A 12915-nucleotide genomic window follows, 5' to 3' on the forward strand; every position below is an offset into this window, starting at 1 on the left:
TTGGGTTTAATTAGGTCACGTGATATTTTTGGCCAATGATACTTTTATTAAAAATTGACAAAACCTCAAAACTGAAAATTTTATATTTAATTAGACGCGCATTGGCCTAACTAACATTCAAAATAAAACATTTCGCGAAAATTTTCAGTAAAACAAAAGTTTGAGGTAATTTTATTTTGGGTTTAATTAGGTCACGTGATATTTTTGGTCAATAATATTGCATACAAATTTTATTAAAAAAAAATAAAAAATTTTAAATCGAAAAATAATTGTTGTGTTAGAACCGCACAGGTCCAATTACCGTGTTTACAAAATATTTTTCAAAAATATTAATATTCATAAAAGTTATGAAACTTTTATTAAAAAGTTATGAAATCTCAAAACTTAAAATTTTGTATTTTATTAGATGCGCATTAGCCTAACTAACATTCAAGATAAAACATTTCGCGAAAATTTTCAGTAAAACAAAAGTTTGAGGTAATTTTTATTTTGATTTTCATTAGGTCACGTGATATTTTTGGCCAATGATATTGCATACAAATTTTTGGAAAAAAAATAAAAAATTTTAAATCGAAAAATAAATGTTGTGTTAGAACCGCACAGGTCCAATTACCGTGTTTACAAAATATTTTTCAAAAATATTAATATTCATAAAAGTTATGAAACTTTTATTAAAAATTTATGAAATCTTAAAACCTAAAATTTTGTATTTAATTACACGCGCATTGGCCTAACTAACATTCAAGATAAAACATTTCGCGAAAATTTTCAGTAAAACAAAAGTTTGAGGTAATTTTTATTTTGATTTTCATTAGGTCACGTGATATTTTTGGCCAATGATATTGCATACAAATTTTTTGAAAAAAAATAAAAAATTTTAAATCGAAAAATAATTGTTGTGTTAGAACCGCACAGGTCCAATTACCGTGTTTACAAAATATTTTTCGAAAATATTAATATTCATAAAAGTTATGAAACTTTTATTAAAAAGTTATGAAATCTCAAAACTTAAAATTTTGTATTTTATTAGACGCGCATTAGCCTAACTAACATTCAAGATAAAACATTTCGCGAAAATTTTCAGTAAAACAAAATTTGAGGTAATTTTTATTTTGATTTTCATTAGGTCACGTGATATTTTTGGCCAATGATATTGCATACAAATTTTTGGAAAAAAAATAAAAAATTTTAAATCGAAAAATAAATGTTGTGTTAGAACCGCACAGGTCCAATTACCGTGTTTACAAAATATTTTTTAAAAATATTAATATTCATAAAAGTTATGAAACTTTTATTAAAAATTTATGAAATCTTAAAACCTAAAATTTTGTATTTTATTACACGCGCATTGGCCTAACTAACATTCAAGATAAAACATTTCGCGAAAATTTACAGTAAAACAAAAGTTTGAGGTAATTTTTATTTTGGGTTTAATTAGGTCACGTGATATTTTTGGCCAATGATATTGCATGCAAATTTTTTGAAAAAAAATAAAATTTTTTAAATCGAAAAATAATTGTTGTGTTAGAACCGCACAAGTCCGATTGCCGTGTTTACATAATATTTTTCGAAAATATTAATATTCATAAAAGTTATGATACTTTTATTAAAAATTTATGAAATCTCAAAACCTAAAATTTTGTATTTTATTAGACGCGCATTGGCCTAACTAACATTCAAGATAAAACATTTCGCGAAATTTTTCAGGAAAACAAAAGTTTGAGGTAATTTTTATTTTGGGTTTAATTAGGTCACGTGATATTTTTGGCCAATGATATTGCATACAAATTTTTAAAAAAAAATAAAAAATTTTAAATCGAAAAATAAATGTTGTGTTAGAACCGCACAGGTCCAATTACCGTGTTTACAAAATATTTTTCAAAAATATTAATATTCATAAAAGTTATGAAACTTTTATTAAAAATTTATGAAATCTTAAAACCTAAAATTTTGTATTTAATTACACGCGCATTGGCCTAACTAACATTCAAGATAAAACATTTCGCGAAAATTTTCAGTAAAACAAAAGTTTGAGGTAATTTTTATTTTGATTTTCATTAGGTCACGTGATATTTTTGGCCAATGATATTGCATACAAATTTTTTGAAAAAAAATAAAAAATTTTAAATCGAAAAATAATTGTTGTGTTAGAACCGCACAGGTCCAATTACCGTGTTTACAAAATATTTTTCGAAAATATTAATATTCATAAAAGTTATGAAACTTTTATTAAAAAGTTATGAAATCTCAAAACTTAAAATTTTGTATTTTATTAGACGCGCATTAGCCTAACTAACATTCAAGATAAAACATTTCGCGAAAATTTTCAGTAAAACAAAATTTGAGGTAATTTTTATTTTGATTTTCATTAGGTCACGTGATATTTTTGGCCAATGATATTGCATACAAATTTTTGGAAAAAAAATAAAAAATTTTAAATCGAAAAATAAATGTTGTGTTAGAACCGCACAGGTCCAATTACCGTGTTTACAAAATATTTTTTAAAAATATTAATATTCATAAAAGTTATGAAACTTTTATTAAAAATTTATGAAATCTTAAAACCTAAAATTTTGTATTTTATTACACGCGCATTGGCCTAACTAACATTCAAGATAAAACATTTCGCGAAAATTTACAGTAAAACAAAAGTTTGAGGTAATTTTTATTTTGGGTTTAATTAGGTCACGTGATATTTTTGGCCAATGATATTGCATGCAAATTTTTTGAAAAAAAATAAAATTTTTTAAATCGAAAAATAATTGTTGTGTTAGAACCGCACAAGTCCGATTGCCGTGTTTACATAATATTTTTCGAAAATATTAATATTCATAAAAGTTATGATACTTTTATTAAAAATTTATGAAATCTCAAAACCTAAAATTTTGTATTTTATTAGACGCGCATTGGCCTAACTAACATTCAAGATAAAACATTTCGCGAAATTTTTAAGGAAAACAAAAGTTTGAGGTAATTTTTATTTTGGGTTTAATTAGGTCACGTGATATTTTTGGCCAATGATATTGCATACAAATTTTTAAAAAAAAATAAAAAATTTTAAATCGAAAAATAATTGTTGTGTTAGAACCGCACAGGACCAATTACCGTGTTTACAAAATATTTTTCGAAAATATTAATATTCATAAAAATTATGATACTTTTATTAAAAATTTATGAAATCTGAAAACCTAAAATTTTGTATTTTATTAGACGCGCATTGGCCTAACTAACATTCAAGATAAAACATTTCGCAAAAATTTTTAGTAAAACAAAAGTTTGAGGTAATTTTTATTTTGGTTTTCATTAGGTCACGTGATATTTTTGGCCAATGATATTGCATACAAATTTTTTGAAAAAAAATAAAAAATTTTAAATCGAAAAATAATTGTTGTGTTAGAACCGCACAGGTCCGATTACCGTGTTTACATAATATTTTTCGAAAATATTAATATTCATAAAAGTTATGAAACTTTTATTAAAAATTGACAAAATCTCAAAACCTAAAATTTTATATTTAATTAGACGCGCATTGGCCTAACTAACATTCAAGATAAAACATTTCGCGAAAATTTTCAGTAAAACAAAAGTTTGAGGTAATTTTTATTTTGGTTTTCATTAGGTCACGTGATATTTTTGGCCAATGATATTGCATACAAATTTTTTGAAAAAAAATAAAAAATTTTAAATCGAAAAATAATTGTTGTGTTAGAACCGCACAGGTCCAATTACCGTGTTTACAAAATATTTTTCAAAAATATTAATATTAATAAAAGTTATGAAACTTTTATTAAAAATTGACAAAATCTTAAAACTTAAAATTTTATATTTAATTAGATGCACATTGGCCTAACTAACATTCAAGATAAAACATTTCGCGAAAATTTTCAGTAAAACAAAAGTTTGAGGTAATTTTTATTTTGGGTTTAATTAGGTCACGTGATATTTTTGGCTAATGATATTGCATGCAAATTTTTTGAAAAAAAATAAAAAATTTTAAATCGAAAAATAATTGTTGTGTTAGAACCGCACAAGTCCGATTGCCGTGTTTACATAATATTTTTCGAAAATATTAATATTCATAAAAGTTATGATACTTTTATTAAAAATTTATGAAATCTCAAAACCTAAAATTTTGTATTTTATTAGACGCGCATTGGCCTAACTAACATTCAAGATAAAACATTTCGCGAAAATTTTCAGTAAAACAAAAGTTTGAGGTAATTTTTATTTTGATTTTCATTAGGTCACGTGATATTTTTGGCCAATGATATTGCATACAAATTTTTAAAAAAAAATAAAAAATTTTAAATCGAAAAATAATTGTTGTGTTAGAACCGCACAGGTCCGATTACCGTGTTGACAAAATATTTTTCAAAAATATTAATATTCATAAAAGTTATGAAACTTTTATTAAAAATTGACAAAATCTCAAAACCTAAAATTTTATATTTAATTAGACGCGCATTGGCCTAACTAACATTCAAGATAAAACATTTCGCGAAAATTTTCAGTAAAACAAAAGTTTGAGGTAATTTTTATTTTGGTTTTAATTAGGTCACGTGATATTTTTGGCCAATGATATTGCATACAAATTTAAAAAAATAAATAAAAAATTTTAAATCGAAAAATAATTGTTGTGTTAGAACCGCACAGGACCAATTACCGTGTTTACAAAATATTTTTCGAAAATATTAATATTCATAAAAGTTATGAAACTTTTATTAAAAATTTATGAAATCTCAAAACCTAAAATTTTGTATTTTATTAGACGCGCATTGGCCTAACTAACATTCAAGATAAAACATTTCGCGAAAATTTTCAGTAAAACAAAAGTTTGAGGTAATTTTTATTTTGGTTTTTATTAGGTCACGTGATATTTTTGGCCAATGATATTGCATACAAATTTTAAAAAATAATAAATCGAAAAATAATTGTTGTGTTAGAACCGCACAAGTCCGATTGCCGTGTTTACATAATATTTTTCGAAAATATTAATATTCATAAAAGTTATGATACTTTTATTAAAAATTTATGAAATCTCAAAACCTAAAATTTTGTATTTTATTAGACGCGCATTGGCCTAACTAACATTCAAGATAAAACATTTCGCGAAATTTTTCCGGAAAACAAAAGTTTGAGGTAATTTTTATTTTGGGTTTAATTAGGTCACGTGATATTTTTGGTCAATAATATTGCATACAAATTTTATTAAAAAAAAATAAAAAATTTTAAATCGAAAAATAATTGTTGTGTTAGAACCGCACAGGTCCAATTATCGTGTTTACAAAATATTTTTCAAAAATATTAATATTCATAAAAGTTATGAAACTTTTATTAAAAATTGACAAAATCTCAAAACTTAAAATTTTATATTTAATTAGACGCGCATTGGCCTAACTAACATTCAAAATAAAACATTTCGCAAAAATTTTCAGTAAAACAAAAGTTTGAGGTAATTTTTATTTTGGTTTTAATTAGGTCACGTGATATTTTTGGCCAATGATATTGCATACAAATTTAAAAAAATAAATAAAAAATTTTAAATCGAAAAATAATTGTTGTGTTAGAACCGCACAGGACCAATTACCGTGTTTACAAAATATTTTTCGAAAATATTAATATTCATAAAAGTTATGAAACTTTTATTAAAAATTTATGAAATCTCAAAACCTAAAATTTTGTATTTAATTACACGCGCATTGGCCTAACTAACATTCAAGATAAAACATTTCGCGAAAATTTTCAGTAAAACAAAAGTTTGAGGTAATTTTTATTTTGATTTTCATTAGGTCACGTGATATTTTTGGCCAATGATATTGCATACAAATTTTTTGAAAAAAAATAAAAAATTTTAAATCGAAAAATAATTGTTGTGTTAGAACCGCACAGGTCCAATTACCGTGTTTACAAAATATTTTTCGAAAATATTAATATTCATAAAAGTTATGAAACTTTTATTAAAAAGTTATGAAATCTCAAAACTTAAAGTTTTGTATTTTATTAGACGCGCATTAGCCTAACTAACATTCAAGATAAAACATTTCGCGAAAATTTTCAGTAAAACAAAAGTTTGAGGTAATTTTTATTTTGATTTTCATTAGGTCACGTGATATTTTTGGCCAATGATATTGCATACAAATTTTTTGAAAAAAAATAAAAAATTTTAAATCAAAAAATAAATGTTGTGTTAGAACCGCACAGGTCCAATTACCGTGTTTACGAAATATTTTTTAAAAATATTAATATTCATAAAAGTTATGAAACTTTTATTAAAAATTTATGAAATCTTAAAACCTAAAATTTTGTATTTTATTACACGCGCATTGGCCTAACTAACATTCAAGATAAAACATTTGCGAAAATTTACAGTAAAACAAAAGTTTGAGGTAATTTTTATTTTGGGTTTCATTAGGTCACGTGATATTTTTGGCCAATGATATTGCATGCAAATTTTTTGAAAAAAAATAAAAATTTTTAAATCGAAAAATAATTGTTGTGTTAGAACCGCACAAGTCCGATTGCCGTGTTTACATAATATTTTTCGAAAATATTAATATTCATAAAAGTTATGATACTTTTATTAAAAATTTATGAAATCTCAAAACCTAAAATTTTGTATTTTATTAGACGCGCATTGGCCTAACTAACATTCAAGATAAAACATTTCGCGAAATTTTTCAGGAAAACAAAAGTTTGAGGTAATTTTTATTTTGGGTTTAATTAGGTCACGTGATATTTTTGGCCAATGATATTGCATACAAATTTTTAAAAAAAAATAAAAAATTTTAAATCGAAAAATAATTGTTGTGTTAGAACCGCACAGGACCAATTACCGTGTTTACAAAATATTTTTCGAAAATATTAATATTCATAAAAATTATGATACTTTTATTAAAAATTTATGAAATCTCAAAACCTAAAATTTTGTATTTTATTAGACGCGCATTGGCCTAACTAACATTCAAGATAAAACATTTCGCAAAAATTTTTAGTAAAACAAAAATTTGAGGTAATTTTTATTTTGGTTTTCATTAGGTCACGTGATATTTTTGGCCAATGATATTGCATACAAATTTTTTGAAAAAAAATAAAAAATTTTAAATCGAAAAATAATTGTTGTGTTAGAACCGCACAGGTCCGATTACCGTGTTTACATAATATTTTTCAAAAATATTAATATTCATAAAAGTTATGATACTTTTATTAAAAATTTATGAAATCTCAAAACCTAAAATTTTGTATTTAATTAGACGCGCATTGGCCTAACTAACATTCAAGATAAAACATTTTGCGAAATTTTCAGGAAAACAAAAGTTTGAGGTAATTTTTATTTTGGGTTTAATTAGGTCACGTGATATTTTTGTCCAATAATTGTAAACACGGTAATTGGACCTGTGTGGTTCTAACACAACAATTATTTTTCGATTTAAAATTTTTTATTTTTTTTCAAAAAATTTGTATGCAATATCATTGGCCAAAAATATCACGTGACCTAATTAAACCCAAAATAAAAATTACTTCAAACTTTTGTTTTACTGAAAATTTTTGCGAAATGTTTTATTTTGAATGTTATTTAGGCCAATGTGCGTCTAATAAAATACAAAATTTTAGGTTTTGAGATTTCATAAATTTTTATTAAAAGTTTCATAACTTTTATGAATATTAATATTTTCAAAAAATATTTTGTAAACACGGTAATTGGACCTGTGCGGTTCTAACACAACAATTATTTTTCGATTTAAAATTTTTTATTTTTTTTCAAAAAATTTGTATGCAATATCATTGGCCAAAAATATTACGTGACCTAATTAAACCCAAAATAAAAATTACCTCAAACTTTTGTTTTACTGAAAATTTTCGCGAAATGTTTTATCTTGAATGTTAGTTAGGCCAATGCGCGTCTAATAAAATACAAAATTTTAGGTTTTGAGATTTCATAAATTTTTAATAAAAATTTCATAACTTTTATAAATATTAGTATTTTCGAAAAATGTTTTGTAAACACGGTAATTGGACCTGTGCGGTTCTAACACAACAATTATTTTTCGATTTAAAATTTTTAAATGTTATTTTAAGTTTTGAAATTTCGTACATTTTTAGAAAAAGTATCATAACTTATATGAATATTAATTTTTTTTATAAATATTTTGTAAACATATTATTAAGACTTGTGCAGTTCTGATAAAACAAATATTTTTCAGTTTAAAATTTTTTAATTTTTTTTTTAAATTTGTATGTACAATATTATTGGTCGAAAAAAGTCACGTGATTTATTAATACCCGAAATATAAATTAGCTCAAATTTTTATTCTACTGAATATTTTCGCGAAATGTTTTATCTTGAATGTTAATTAGCACAGTGCGCGTCTGATAAAATATGTTATTTTAAGTTTTGAAATTTCATACATTTTTAGAAAAAGTATCATAACTTATATGAATATTATTTTTTTTAAGAAAGCAAGCGTGAATTGGTGACGTCACGAATTTTCGAGCAAACTTTATATAGCTTTTAAATCATTATTGCGGTATTTTTTGCAAATATTTAATAGTTTCTACAAATTTTTGTTAAATTAAGCTTTTATATTATTATTTACTTTAAATATGTGGTGATTTTATTATTTCCTAAAAATCAAAATATAGAAGATAATCAAAAAATTAAGCTTATACGGCTCATTAAACATAATACCTCCATTTAAATTTTAAAATTATTCATTTACAAAACTACAATAAAATCCCAATTAAAACATAATTTATATCAATACATTAATATCCACCTTTTTAATACACCTGTCTACAAATACTGCAGTTAATTACTTTTAAATGATTCTTGTTTTCTTGTATTTATAAAATTTGTGCTTCAACTATTGTCTCATTTTTCGAAACGTAATGCAGCTAGTATAAGCTGTTCTTTAACACCTTATCTTTAGTTAGAAACGTTATGTAAAAACGCATTTTCTTACCAAATTGATCATTTGGCTTGCCCGTACTTTGTGAAAATATTTAAAAGTGCTTTAATTTAAAAAGTAATTATCATTGTATTGTTTATTGTGTAAATAACTTATTTTAACATGTACCGTTTTTTATTGAATATAACATTAAAGTAATAATTATACTTAATAAAAACTTGGCCTTTATCGTAAAAAAATAATCTTTATTATATGGCAAACTCTAAACCTTAAATATTTGTTATGGTATATGACAGAGTATTATTTATTTCTCATGGTAGATGACAAGTACTATTTATTTTTTATGGTAAATGACAATAAAGTATTAATTATTTTTTATGGTAGATGACACGATATTAACTATTTATTAAAGTAGACCGCAATTTTAGATATTGTTGCAGTAGATGACAAAGTATTAATTATTTTTATAGTAAATGACGAAGTATAAATTGTTTATTATAGTAATTTACAAAATCTAAATTATTTTTTACGAAATTGGTATTTAGGATAATAGTGACAAAATTTGGTTTTTAAAAGTTGAGTTGATGGCCTAAAGTTGAATAAACATCAAAAAACATTGTTTCTTATGTTTATTTACCAGCACAAACACTAAAAGCAAAACACAATAAAAATACAAATAAGGTGAGTAGAAAAATATAAAATAAAAAAAATATTTTAAGATGCATTAATCTAATAAGGACTAATAATTTGTAAGTTAAAAAAATTAAAAAATAAGGCATTGTGCAATAAAAGAATGATAAAATTGCGTAAGGTTAAACAAATGAAAAAAGAATTATTAAAAAAAAAGGCAATGCACAAGAATTAACATAATGCACGAGTAACGAGATAAATTACAATTAAGAGTATGAGTACAATTGGGTAAAGCATTAAAAATTACAAGATATAAACGGCAGGTAAAAATGAACATTAGAAGTATACATACATAAATAGAAATAAATACACACACAAATTTCAAGACTTTTTTGATTTTAAATGTAGAAAATTATTGCAAAACAGTAAATAGCATATAGTATGCAAAAAATGTCAAGTATTAGTTGTACAAACTGGGTTTTACAGTTTAAAACTTGTGCATAGTAATTGTCTTTAATAGTTGATACTGTTTATATTAAACAGTACATTAGATAACCTTTTGAAAAGTTCGATTACTCGGCAAAAAATGTTGGTGACCTCCGCAAATATGGTTAAGTAAGTTGCCCATCTCTTTTCCTGTAATAAAATAAAGATTAAAAATTTGTTTACAAAAATTTAAACAATGTGCTTATGATTACTTGATTGTGATAATGTTGTTTACTGTAATTTATCAATAAAGTTAAATGTTTTGTGTTGGTTGGTAAAACAAAGTTAAAGAATAGAAAAATGGTTATATACAAACTCTTTTGCTTGACAACCAGAATCTAAAAATAAAGAACAAAGTTAGTATTTGTTTATGATAATGCGTAAAAAATGCGGAAAAAAAATGTTAGATCGAATTTTCTTGTAACAGGAACTCTAAAAATAAAGAACAAATTAAAATTGGCCAAAAACAAATCGACGAGCTCTTCGTACATATTCAACCAGAATCTAAAAATAAAGAACAGAATGTTAATATTTGTTTGTGGTAATCTAACCTGAAAAAAAACTGTAAAAATGGTTAATTTGGTTAGTGATGCGCCCCTGTAAAAAAAATTAGTAGATTTTAAAGGCCCCTGTGTAAAATATAAAAATTTAGTTATTAGTAGATTTTAAAGGCTCCTGTGTAAAATATAATAATTTGGTTAGAAATGCGCCCCTGTAAAAAAATTAGTAGATTTTAAAGGCCCCTGTGTAAAATATAAAAATTTGGTTAGTAATGCCCCTGTAAAAAAAAATTAGTAGATTTTAAAGGCCCCTGTGTAAAATATAAAAATTTGGTTAGTAATGCCCCTGTAAAAAAAAATTAGTAAATTTTGAAGGCCCCTGTGTAAAATATAATAATTTGGTTAGTAATACGCCCCTGTAAAAAATTAGAAATGGACAATTTTAATGGCTGCTGTGGTAGAAGATAAGTTAATTTGACAGAGCTTTGAAAGCAGAAGAAAATAAGATTAGCCTGTAAAAAATAAGAGAGTAGAAAACGGAAATATTTTAAAGTTGTTTTAAGTCTTAACTCTATTGCTGCTATGTTATTTTGGGTTCCAACCCACGAAAGTGAATTTTATTTTAGTTTGGATTTCCATCCACTAAATTATATATTGCTTTATATCGGGCTTCGCCCACAAAGTTAAATTAGTTATGTTGGGTTCCAACCCACCCACACACTTAAGTTAAGTACATAAATCTTACATAAGGCAAATAAAACACAGTAAATTGCATAAAATACACTTAGCTTACACACATTTAGGCCTAGTTTTCTATTTTGCACTTAAAAACTACCGCGCTTTATTAAGATTTTTTAACCAGTCATAAAATAGAAAGAATAAGCACGTGATTCTATACTACTATACAGTCTCCAACTATCTTAAGGTTTGCATAAATATAACATAGGGCGAAAAAAATACAGTAAATTGCATAAAATACACACATAAATAATATAAATAACCCACACTTAGGCCTAGTTCTTTAAAAAAACCTATTCTATATTGAATATATATTTGCGCTAAAACATCTAAAAACCCATTAAACAGTCCCGTTTAATATAATTATGAACACACAGAAACCTAAACACACTTGGGACTGTGTCAACTATCAACATTTATTGCGCAAAATTATGAGTTTTTAACCAGTCACAAAATAAAAAAAAAAGTAGACACGTGAAAAAACTTTTAACCCGTTAAATTTTTAAGCGCTTGATTATGAGTTGATTATTATTCACAAATAAAAAGAAAATAGTCACGTGAAAACCTACAGACCCTACAGACCTGATCTTATTATTAAATATAATATTAAAGGTCCTGAGTTTTTTTTGAGTTTGTCAGGTTGAATGAAGTGAGGTCCTGAGACTTTTTTTGAGTTCAAAAATAATCTAATTCATTCCGAAGTTGTCTTCGGGTCCCGAGTTTTTTTAACTTAACTTCTCCTTTGCCAGTTGCAAAGGAGACTTATAATGATTCCTTCCATTTTCCATTCCTCCAATTTCTGCCATTATCTTTTTCCTCCAATTATATAATCCAATAATAATCCAAATATAATCCACTTTTTCTATATAGAAAATATTGTTTAGAAAAAAGGTAGAAGACACTAAACCCTACTTTAATTAAACAAATGATTTTTACGAATGGCTAATACAGAAATATAAAATACATTAATTTGTGCCAAATTTTTTAATTTATGTCATTTTTATAAATTATTTGTGCCAATGATAATTATGCCGATTTAAAATTTAGAATGCCAGATATTTTAAATTATGCCAAATATATAGTTAACTTATGGTTTAAATACCTCCGTTAACTACTTTGTGAAAGTACCTGCGCATCAACACAGGTTTAATAAGGTTCATAAATTTTTAATTATAATAAAATAAAAATTTAAATAGTTTGATTGTTTCTATTTTTAATATTTTTAATCATTTTACTTTTTCAAAAATGTCTTAAAACTAAAAAAAAAGATTTTTCACTTTAAATAAAGTTAACTAACCTGAAACAGTTTGAAATAACTTGGTCGCAAAATGTCACACCAGAGCAAGTTCAACTTCATAACTTTCTAAAATAAAAATTTTATTTTAAAATTTATATATTGTACCAACTGTTGCACTAATAAAAACTATATTAATTTAGGTTTGTTACATAAATATTAAGGAGATTTTTATCATAAATTAAAAAATATTTATTTAAAATTTGCTTATAATATGCCACACTTAATACTATGAACAATAAACTTTAAAAACTAAATTAAAAAGGACTAAAAAAAACGTCAACTCACCTTAGAAGTTCATCCAGAATAACTAGAATTCCGATTTCAATTCAAATTTGCCACGAAGCACTACGCCACAGTC

Source organism: Corella eumyota, chromosome 1, assembly GCF_963082875.1.
Source record: "Corella eumyota chromosome 1, kaCorEumy4.1, whole genome shotgun sequence".
Taxonomy (NCBI): domain Eukaryota; kingdom Metazoa; phylum Chordata; class Ascidiacea; order Phlebobranchia; family Corellidae; genus Corella; species Corella eumyota.